Source organism: Mirounga leonina, unplaced genomic scaffold (assembly GCF_011800145.1).
Source record: "Mirounga leonina isolate KUSES-001 unplaced genomic scaffold, KU_Mleo_1.0 Mir_94, whole genome shotgun sequence".
NCBI classification, from domain to species: Eukaryota; Metazoa; Chordata; class Mammalia; order Carnivora; family Phocidae; genus Mirounga; species Mirounga leonina.
Genome location: NW_023270855.1, coordinates 48,524,414 through 48,535,797, shown reverse-complemented (window position 1 = coordinate 48,535,797; position 11,384 = coordinate 48,524,414). Strand labels below are relative to the sequence as shown.

Below are 11,384 nucleotides of genomic sequence, written 5' to 3'. Positions count from 1 at the left end.
GCGCTGGAGTTCTGCCGTTCTCATTGATCGGTAAACTTGGTCTTGGCCGGCTGTTCTCGCTGATCTTCTGGGGAGGGGCCTGTTGCCGTGGTTTCCAAATGTCTCTGCCAGAGGTGGAATTGCCCCGCCCTTGCCCCCTCCCGGCTAAGTAATCTGCTCGGGTTTGCTCTCCGGGGCTTTTGTTCCCTGCGAGCTTTCCGTACAGCTTTGGAGGCAGAGAGTGAAAATGGCAGCCTCCCAATCTCCGCCCCAGAGGAGCCGAGAACTCGGGGCCCCGCTCCTCAGTGAACCCCCAGAGAAAAGCCGTCAGTCACTCCCGTCTCCCCAGTCTCGGGCCGCATTCCATGCTCACTCAGCCTGTGACCGCGCATTTCTAACTCTGGCACACGACCCTGTGCAGAGTCTCCAAACCCAGCAGATCCCTGTGGTGCTCTCCTGTGTGGCTCCTCCCAGGGGAGGAAGGTTAGTCTCCCCGGATCTGCCGCTTGTTGGGTCCCTGCTGGAGGAGCAGGGGCCCGACTGTGCCGCGGATCACGGTTTATGGCCACCCTGAGCTGAGAGCCCGTGCCTGGGCTCCGCCTCTGCAGCCGGCTTCCCTGCTCCGATACCTGGGAGCTCTACCACACTCAGGCACCCCCAGTCTTTCTGTGACCCCGAGGGTCCTGAGACCACACTGTCCCGGAGAGTTCCATCCCCCGCTTAGCCACCAGAGTGACGTCCCTCGGCGGAGCAGACTTTTAAAAGTTCCGATTTTGTGCTCCGTGGCTCTATCACTTGCCAGAAGCGGCCGACGGAGGCCCCTCCCCCGCCGTCTATCCTCCCGAATATCGCCTCGGATTCACTTCTCCGCACGTCCTACCTTCCAGAAAGTGGTCGCTTTTCTGATGAGAGAGTTGTTGCTCTTCTTTTCTTCAATCTCCTGTTGAGTTTGTAGGTGTTCAGAATGGTTTGATCCCTATCCAGCTGAATTCCTGAGAGGAGACAAAATCCAGGTCTCCTATTCCTCCGCCATCTTGCTCCGCCCCCCCGGAATTCAATGTTTTAAGATAAATTAAGAACAGTTGTTTTGTCCAATTTATAACAATGAAGTCATAAATGTGTCTTTGTGTGTACACATGTGAGTGAGCTTATTTGAAAGACAAACATAATTGGTTGATGGACATTAAGGAGGGCACATGATACAATGAGCACTGAGTATTATAGGCAAGCGATAAATTATTGAACTATACATCTGAAACTAATGAAATACTATATGTTGGCTAATTAAATTTAAATTTAAAAAATGTATGCAAACACACACATATCCAAGACACAACCATTACCCTCAAATGTTTCTTTGAGGTAAAAAAAGGAAGTTCCACCCATTTTATCCATTCCAGTGTCCATATGAAGTTATGTATAGTATCCTACATTACCTTCAGAAAGAGAGAAAATGATGCTCAGGTTGTTTACATTTTTAGTAGTTACCTACCAAAGCAGTTAAAACTTATGTGAGAGTCTTAAATCACACACAAATAGAAACTTGCACGATATACTCTTCATTTTGGTGTAGCTCCTTTAATTCACCAAAGTGTATCCTTTACATATACAGGTTATTGTGTATAATTATATTCCAATGACTTATTCAGTGGAAAAAAAATCTAATGGTGCATGGCTATGGGTAGGATCTAGAGCACAGGATGATTCTCACTTAAGAGGGGTGAAAGATAGCACTGCTAATGGGGAAGAAAGCCAAGTGTTAATATGGATATACAAACAATGGAATTAAATGTAGGTAATTCACATGACAAACCATTTTTTATCTATAAATAGAAGATTAACCTACATATGGAAATGTAGTTATAAGAGCCCATAAATTGGCTGAGACAGAAGAGAACTACAGCTACATACAACATCAGGGATGAACCACAGAAACACAAGTAGACATTCGCACCTGACTCCAGATCCATGAGGACCCAATAAAGATCAGAAACGCTCCCCAGCGTATAATTCCATCTAATTGTAAAGGTATTATGACATCCCATTTGACAAGGACAGTCTGTTACACAGCAAGAGCTGACTGACACAATAATCAAACAGACATGAGACAGTTAGAATGTGTACTGCTTTTTATTTGTGGCATATAATCAGACAAGTGAGGAGAGCAGTCATGACATTCTGTTATACAAATTTATTTCCAATGATTTTATGAATAAGTGACTATATGTGGGCTCCCTTCCAGGTCGCTGGGAGAGTTTGAAGGACATACACGTTTGTGCAGAAGAACTGGTGACCCTGAACCACAGGAATAGCAGGACATTCAGCTCGCCTGTGAAGCATCCTCTGATCATGCAGGGGAAAGAGATTTCTTTGTTTGTTTTTTGTTTTTAAAGATTTTATTTATTTGACAGAGAGAGAGAGAGCATAAGCAGACAGAGGGACAGGGAGAAGCAGGCTCCCAGCTGAGCAGAGAGCCTGACGTGGGGCTCGATCCCAGGACCCTGGGATCATGACTCGAGACAAAGGCAGATGCTCAACAGACTGAGCCACCCAGGTGTCCTGGGAAAGAGATTTCTGAGCAGGAAGGAGGTACGAAATGGATGATGCAGATATTGTTCATTCGCCATCCCTTAGCATTTGTGACAAATATTAGGAAAAGGGAGTTATTTCATGTAACAATAGAGAGAGTCATATTAGCAGGTAGCACTGGAAGTTTTCAAGTAGAAACAGGAAGATAACTCAGTGGTAAAACATAGAAGACAATAAAGAATCTTTCACTGCAAGGAATAAATAAACCCCCTCAGTTGTGGACACCAATCTTCCATGCTTCCACAAATACATACACAGCATGAAAAAGAAATATTTTAGATAGTAAAAATATGGGTGTTTTGAAATGTTGCACCCTTGGATTTCTAAAAAGCTTTTTTTATTATTTTAATTTCCATCTAATCAACATACAGTGTTATATTAGTTTCAGGTGTACAACACAGTGATTAAGCAAATCTATACATTACTCAGTGCTCAGCATGATAAATGTACTCTTAATCCAGTCACCTGTTTCACCCATCCCCCCACTCACCTCCCCTCTGGCAACTACCACTTTGTTCTCCATATTAAAGAGTGTATTCTTTTGTTGGTCTCTTTTTTTCTTTGTTTTGTTTCTTAAATTTCACATATGAGTACAGTCATAGGGTATTTGTTTTTCTCTGACTGACTGATTTCACTTAGCATTATAGCCTCCAGATCCAACCATGTTGTAAATGCTTACACCAAAATAAAAAGCTTTTCCACAGTAAAGGAAACAATCAACAAAACAAAAAGATGACCTCCTGAATGGGTGAAGATATCTGCAAATGACATATCCAATAAGGGGTTAAAATCCTAAATATATAAAGAACTTAAACAACTCAACACCAAAAAAAATAATAATAATAATAATTCAATAAAAAAATGACCAGAATTCATGAATAGACATTTTGCTAAGGAAGACATACAGATGGCCAACAGACACATGAAAAGATGCTCAACATCACTCATCATCAAGGAATCGCACTCAAAACCACAATGGGATAATACCTCACTCCTGTCAGAATGACTAAAATCAAAACCACAAGGAACTTATTAATAAGTGTTGCTGGGGATGTGGAGTAAGAAAAACCCTTGCACACAGTTTTAGGGAATGCGAACTGGAGCAGCCACTGTGGAAAACAGAATAGAGGTTCCTCAAAAAACTGAAAATAGAAGTACCATATGATCGAGTAATTACACTCCTGGGCATTAACCTAAATAAAATGCATCCTCATGTTTATGGTCATCTCTGACACTGAAAACATATGAGATCACTCTATTTATTCAAAATAAAGTTATGTGAAGGGCTTAGTGGGAATAAGAAGAATATGACTCATGATTATTCTTTTGGGAAATCTAGGGAAAATTTACATGGCATGATATAGTCATTTGAAATGAAATTATTTTTAAGAAATCCAATTTGCCCCATGTAAGATACAGAAATTTCCAGGCATTTGTGACCAAGGCTGGGGAAAACATTAGGATTGTATGAAAATGGACAACAGGGAAACTGTCCATATATCAGACAGAGCAGAACATTAGTAAATTGAATTACTTTAATGCATAAAGAAGTGGGATTGAAAGAAATGGAAATTCCATGAAATAAACAGAAGGAGCTGATACTACTTCCACAGCCTGATCAAAGAACAGCAGTTCCTCGCTCTGTTCCTGGCTCACAGCCCTGCAATCACAGACACCTCTTCAGACCCAGGATGATTCACCCTTACATTAGTGGAAACCCAATGATTCTTTTAAGAGCTCTCTTTATGTCTCTGTTCTCTTATGTCTCTGTAGATGAAGGGGTTCAGCATGGGTGTGACCACCGTGTACATCACCGAGGCTATGGCATTTGAGTAGGAGCTCTGGGTAGCAGCAGAGCTAAGGTACGCTTCCAGGACCGTACAATAAAATAAGGAGACAACCGAGAGGTGAGATGCACAGGTGGAAAATGCTTTATACTTGCCCTGAGCTGATGATACTCCACTTATGGAGGAAATTATCTTAGAGTAAGAGTAAAGGATCCCAGCTAGGGAAGCACCACCAACAATCCAGCTGCAAAATACATCACCGTGTCATTAAGAAAGGTGTCAGAACAGGCAAGTTGGATCACCTGATTAATTTCACAGAAAAAGTGGGAGATTTCCACCTCTCTACAGAAGGACAGCCACAACACCATTAAGCTTTGTATTAGGGAATTCAGGGTACTCATCATCCAAGACACCAGAACCAGCAGTGCACAGTAGGTGGGTTTCATCATGATCAGGTAGTGCAAGGAGTGACAGATGGCCACAAAACAGTCATAGGCCATTATAGCCAGGAGAAAGTTGTCCAGTCCAATGAAGAGTAGGAAAATGTATATCTGAGTAATACAGCCTTCATAGGTTATGACTTGGCTCTGAGTCTGGATATTCAAAGTATCTTGGGGATTGTGGTAGAAGTGACACCTGGTGTCTGCAAAGGACAGGTTGGAGAGGAAGAAGTACATTGGGGTGTGGAGGTGGGAGTCTGAGCTGATGGCCAGGATGATGAACAGTTTTCCAAACACAGTGATCAGGTACGTGGAGAGGAAAAGCCCAAATATGAGGGGCTGCCATTCTCAGTCCATTGAAAATCCCAGAAGAAAAAATTGGGGAAATTTGTATATCATTTCCTGGTTCCATGTGGTGAAGGTGACTTTCAGGAATGAGAGAAATATCATGACTAATTTTCATACAATCTTGCATCACTCACAGATTTGAAATGGTACATTTTATATTTTGCAGTCCAGAAATTTATTTTAATATTTTGTGTTTGGATATGGTCCCCTGTAGGAGATTCACCAATGTCATCTTTGTTATTCTATTTTTCTTCCAGTACTTTTCCCCCCAATGGATCGTGTATTCCACATGAGAATGAAAATGAGAATCTAATGAGAAATCGCTCTAAATTTCAAAAATATTGAGTGCTGACCACATTTTAGGCATTGTCTAGGCAAGGAATATAATAAGGTGGTAAAGAACAAAAGTCCCTCTAATTCAGTGATGGGGCAAATAATAAAATAATAAAATTAATTAGCCTTTCAGATGGTGACAAGTGTTTAGAAGGATAGAAGGATAGATTAAATAGGGCATTCTATTTTCATGGGTATTTAGGCCAATTCTGCAAACAAGGTGACACTGGAACAGAGACCTCAGTAAGACAGAGGTCTAGATGTAAGATTTTCAGGGAAGTGTGTGCTTGACAAAGGAATGGCCAGTGCAAATGCCCCGAGGAAGAAGGTACTTATTTCCAATGTTCAAGTCAATGAGGTAAAGCCAGTGCTGCAAGGGAATGAGCAGGATGGAGACTGAGAAGAGAGGCTGTCAGACATGCTGAGGAGGGAAGTGGCCTCTCTGATACCTCTGAACCCTCAAGGCACAGGGACTTCCTTGTCCACACTGCCTCTCTCACTGTATTCATCATGTTGCAAAGGCATCCCATGAATTGAACAAGATCCCCTTCTTAGTGGCCTCTCTTGATTGAGTTCTGACCCCTGTATTGTGTCACCTTGGAATTTATGAGTCCTGGCACCCTGTTGTGGGGGCTGCTCACACTCTATTAGTCACACACACACAGGACACCGTGGCCTCCTGGGTTGTGTTATTAGCCTGTATTTCTCAGCCCCCACCACCTTGATTTTGCTAGGAATGTATCCACCCCAAGTAGGCCATATCACTGATCTTTCCCCTGCAAAATGCAAAAATGCCAATTCTTAAGCCTCTGTGGACAAATAAACCTGGGGCTCCATATTGGGATAGTCATTTTCTGCTGTGTAAGCTCATATGGTCCATGAGATACTCGGAGGAAGAATAATTTTCTTTGGTTTTGGCAACTCACCAGCTCTGATGGCCAGCAAAAATAACAAGAGAACAAAATAAAATCTTCCAAAAGACAAAAATAGTGATATCTTTCTGTTGTCAAATAGAGTGCATATGAGATAAAATGAGCAAAGGGATCAATTAACATTTCACAAAAGGAGCTATTACAAAATAACAAAGGTGGGCATTTGTAAACTCAAGCATAGAAAACTTGTTTTTCCTCTACTTCCTCCATCATTATTTGAACAATTCATTTTTATGAAGTTTGATAGGGAATGAGATTAGCTCCTTTATCCCTTTCCTTTCTTTCTTTCTTTTTTTTTTTTTTTAGGTTTTGTTTATTTCTGTAACTTCTACACCCAGCGTAAGGCTTGAACTCACCACCCTAAGATCAAGAGTCATTTGTACCTCTGACTGAGTCAGCCAGGAGCCCCTCCTTTATCCCTTTTCTTGGGTGACATACTTTCATTGATATTCTTGGTTTTAGGATATTGATCTCTTTTGACAAACCCAATGGGCACCTCTAATCCTCATTCTGCATTTCATTCTACATTCAAAGTCCTCCCCAGACCATGCTTTATAAATGCCGCTGAGGGATACCTCGGTGGCTCAGTGGATTAAGCATCTGCCTTCGGCTCAGGTCATGATCCCAGGGTCCTGGGATGGAGTTCTGCATCGGGCTCCTTGCTCAGTGGGGAGTCTGCTTCTCCCTCTGCCTGCCGCTCCCCCTGCTTGTGCTCTCTCTCTCTCTCTGACAAAAAAAAAAAATTTTTTTTAAAATTAAAAATAAAAAAAATTTTAAATGCTGCTGATATCATGACAGTCTATCTTTTTATACCTAATAACTTGATTCATATGATTATGCCTGAGGACATGATGTCATCTACACATTTATATCATTGTACTCTGACCTCACTGTTATGATCTGGGATTCAAAGGTGCAGGGAAGGGGGTGCCTGGGTGGCTCAGTCGTTAAGCGTCTGCCTTCAGCTCAGGTCACGATCCCAGGATCCTAGGATCGGGCTCCCTGCTTGGCAGGAAGCCTGCTTCTCCCTCCCCCATTACCCTTGCTTGTGCTCCCTCTCTCTGTGTCTCTCTCTGTTAAATAAATAAAATATTTTTTAAAAAAAGAAAGGTGCAGGAATTCATCTCCTTTGTTCACTTTTGGTTATTTCCACAAAGATATGTAAATATATCTGCTGAATATGCAAACAAATCTAAGAACATTAAAAGTTATAGAATGAAAAGAATGAAGAGATAATTAAACCAGGTTAAAATGGGTAGTTTCAAGAACATATTTTCCCAGAATTAGGGTGAGGGTGAGGGTATGTCCCTTGTATTCTGCAGTTCAGAGACTTCTCCAGAGAATAAACCCCTGACTGCGGCTGGGGTGAGACTGAAGTTGGCAGATATCCACCAAGCTCGGGCAAGGAAGGGATTTGGGACTCTAAATACTTTATATTTATTTTTAAAAATAATTTTCAAATAGATATTCAATTGTTACTTCCGTTGCATCTCTACCTTCACACCCATGTTCAGAAATATTACCAATTATTTTTTTAGTTCTTATTTAAATTCCAGTTAGTTAACATATAGTGTTAGATTAATTTCAAGTATACAATATAGTGATTTAATACTTCCATACATTCACCTGGTGTTCATTGCAGCAAGTGGCCTCCTTCATCCCCATCAACTATGTCACCCATCCTCCACCCCCTGTTCTGGTAACCTACAGTGTGTTCTCAGTGTTTAGGCTAGCTCATGATCTCAGGGTCATGAGATCAAGCCCCCTGTCGGGCTGCATGCTCAGCAGAGTCAGCTTGGGATTCTCTCTCCCTCTCCCTCTGCCCCTCCTGGTCATGCTCACGTGCTCTCTCTCTCTCTCAAAATAAGTAGCTAAATCTTCTAAAAAATAGATATCTATCTGGAAGAATATGAAATAGGGTTCTCCCTCAGCATTCTACAAAAAAACCAGAGGGATTATGACCTCAGTGTAAAAGCAACCAATACAATATAGACAAACATCAAGAAAACTACATATAAAATTTACAGGTGGCCAAAATCATCTTAATAAAGGAAGAACAACAGAATAAGAAGACAGAAATATTTTAATTAAATTTAAAAATTTTAGGATCAGGATATGTTCCAAAAGTTAATTGAGAAGCAATGATCTGAGGAAATCATTTGAAATGCCGAAGAGAAAAAAAAAAAAGCAGGGGAGGGGAGGTAATATATGGCATTGTAATAATAAAGGCCAATCAGCATGGTCATCAAATGTCTGAAGTTTGCTGAAACTGAGGGATAGTTTAAGAAAAAAACAAGAAACATCTCTATCACCAGCAGCCTGGGGAACAAACTTACAGAGCTGTTACACTGTTTGTGGTTGGAATTTTTAAACTGGTGGCCAAGGGGTTACTGTGAATTTGCTGGCAGGAAAGTGTTACAAGGTTGAAGGCAGAACTTGAAGGCAGCTGTGTTCTAAATACTGGCATTCTTTAACTCAGGGTTTCTGTCCTTGCACCATGGACATTGTGGCCACAGCCTGCCTTGGGGTGGGGGGTTTCCTGTGCATTGTAGGGTGTTTAGACATTCCTGGTCTCCACACACCCCTCTCCGGTGTGACAGGCAAAGCTGGCTCCAGACAGTGATCAATGACCCCCAGGGGACAAAATTACACCCGATTACAACCACACATTGAGTGTAACAATCTCAACATACTTTTTCTAGCATTGCTATAATACCAATTTAATGATATATATATAAAAGACCATCAAAAGTGTGAGTAGCAAGGGTCCAGGGTGGCTCACTTGGTTAAGCAGCTGACTCTTGGTTTGGGCTCTGGTCATGATCTCAGGGTTCTGAGATCAGGCTGCATGGTCTCCCCACTCACTATGGAGTCTGCTCGAGATTCTCTCTCCCTTTCCCTCCCCCTGCTCGCCCTTGGAGATTCTCTCTCTCTGTCTGTCTCTCTCTAAAACAAACGAATGAATGAATGAATCCTTAAAAAAATGTGTGAGTAGCAGTCACTGTGAAATTAACATTAGCACTGAATAAATTTATTAATTACTTAATCAAGTAAGCATTAAAGCTGTAAATTGCTCTGGGTAATATGGACATTTTCACAATATTAATTCTTCCAATCCATGAGTATGGTATTTCTTTCCATTTGTTCATGTCATCTTCAATTTCTTTCATCAGTGTGTGATAGTTTTTGGAGTACAGGTCTTTCACCTCTTTGGTTAAATTTATTCCTAAGTATTTAATCTTTTTTGGTGCATTCGTAATGGTGTTTTAATTTTTTTTTCTTTCTGCTACTTCATTGTTAGTATGTAGAAATGTTACTGATTTCTGGGTATTGATTCTGTCACTTGCACTTCACTGAACTCGTTTGTTACTTCTAGTAGTTTCTTGGTAGAGTCTTTAGTATTTTCTATGCATAATACTGTGTCATCTATAAATAGTGTCAGTAATTTTTTCTTTCCCAATATCGATGCCCCTTCTTCCTTTTCCTTGTCTGATTTCTGTGGCTAGGACTTCCAGTACTATGTTAATAAAAGTGCTGAGAGTGGACATCTTTGTCTTGTTCCCAACGTTAGGGAAAAAACTCTCAGTTAGCTGGTTTTCATATATGGCCTTTATTGAGGTAGGTTTCATCTATCCCTGCTTTGTTGATAGTTTTTATCATGAATGCAAGTTGAATCTTGTTAATGCTTTTTCTGCATCTATCAGAAGATCATATGCTTTTCAGCCTTCGTTTTATTGATGTGGTGTATGACATTGATTAATTTGCAAATATTGAAACATCCTTGCATCCCTGAAGTAAATCCCACCTGATTGTGGTGAATCATCTTTTTAATATATTGTTGTATGTAGTCTGCTAGTATTTTGTTGAGGATTTTTGCATCTATCTTCATCAGGGATGTTGGCCTATAGTTCTCTTTTTTTTTGTGGTGTCTTAGTCTAGTTCTGCTATCAGGGTTAGGCTGGCCTCATACACTGTGTTTCTAAGCTTTACTTTCTCTTCTGTATTTTGGAACAGTTTGAGAATAGGTATTAACTATTCTTTAAATGTCTGGTAGACCACCTGCGAATCCATCTGGTCAGAAACTTGTACTTGCAGATCAGAAAAGCGACCACTTTCTGGAAGGTAGGACGTGCGGAGAAGTGAATCCGAGGAGATATTCGGGAGGATAGACGGTGAGGGAGGGGCCTCCATCGGCCGCTTCTGGCAAGTGATAGAACCACGGAGCACAAAATCGGAACTTTTAAAGTCTGCTCCGCTGAGAGACGTCACTCCGGTGGCTAAGCGGGGGGTGGAACTCTCCAGGACAGTGTGGTCTCAGGACCCTTGGGGTAACAGAAAGACCAGGGGTGCCTGAGTGCGGCAGAGCTCCCAGGTATCGGAGCAGGGAAGTCGGCTGCAGAGGCGGAGCCCAGGCACGGGCTCTCAGCTCAGGGTTGCCATAAAACGTGATCCACGGCACAGTCGGGCCCCTGCTCCTCCAGCAGGGACCCAACAAGCGGCAGATCCGGGGAGACTCGCCTTCCTCCCCCGGGAGGAGCCGCACGGGAGTGCACCACAGGGATCTGCTGAGTTTGGAGACACCACCCGGGGTCGGGTGCCAGAGATAGAAATGCGCGGTCACAGGCCGGGCGAGCACGGAGTGCGGCCGGAGACCGGGGAGATGGGAGTGACTGCTTTTATCTGGGGGCTCACTGAGGAGCGGAGCCCCGAGTTCTCGGCTCCTCTGGGGCGGAGATTGGGAGGCCGCCATTTTCACTCTCCGCCTCCAAAGCTGTACGGAAAGCTCGCAGGGAACAAAAGCCCCTGAGAGCAAAGCCGAGCAGATGACTTAGCCGGGAGGGGGCAAGGGCGGGGCAATTCCGCCTCCGGCAGAGACATTTGGAAACCAGGGCAACAGGCCCCTCCCCAGAAGATCAGCGAGAACAGCCAGCCAAGACCAAGTTTACCGATCAATGAGAACGGCAGAACTCCAGCGC

General features: G+C 42.5%; 1 pseudogene; it reads right to left on the bottom strand.

The window, feature by feature from the left end:
* Positions 1 to 4,298: 4,298 nt before the first annotated feature.
* On the bottom strand, positions 4,299 to 7,916 carry LOC118005593 (annotated as a pseudogene).
* Between the last annotated feature and the right edge of the window lie 3,468 nt (positions 7,917 to 11,384).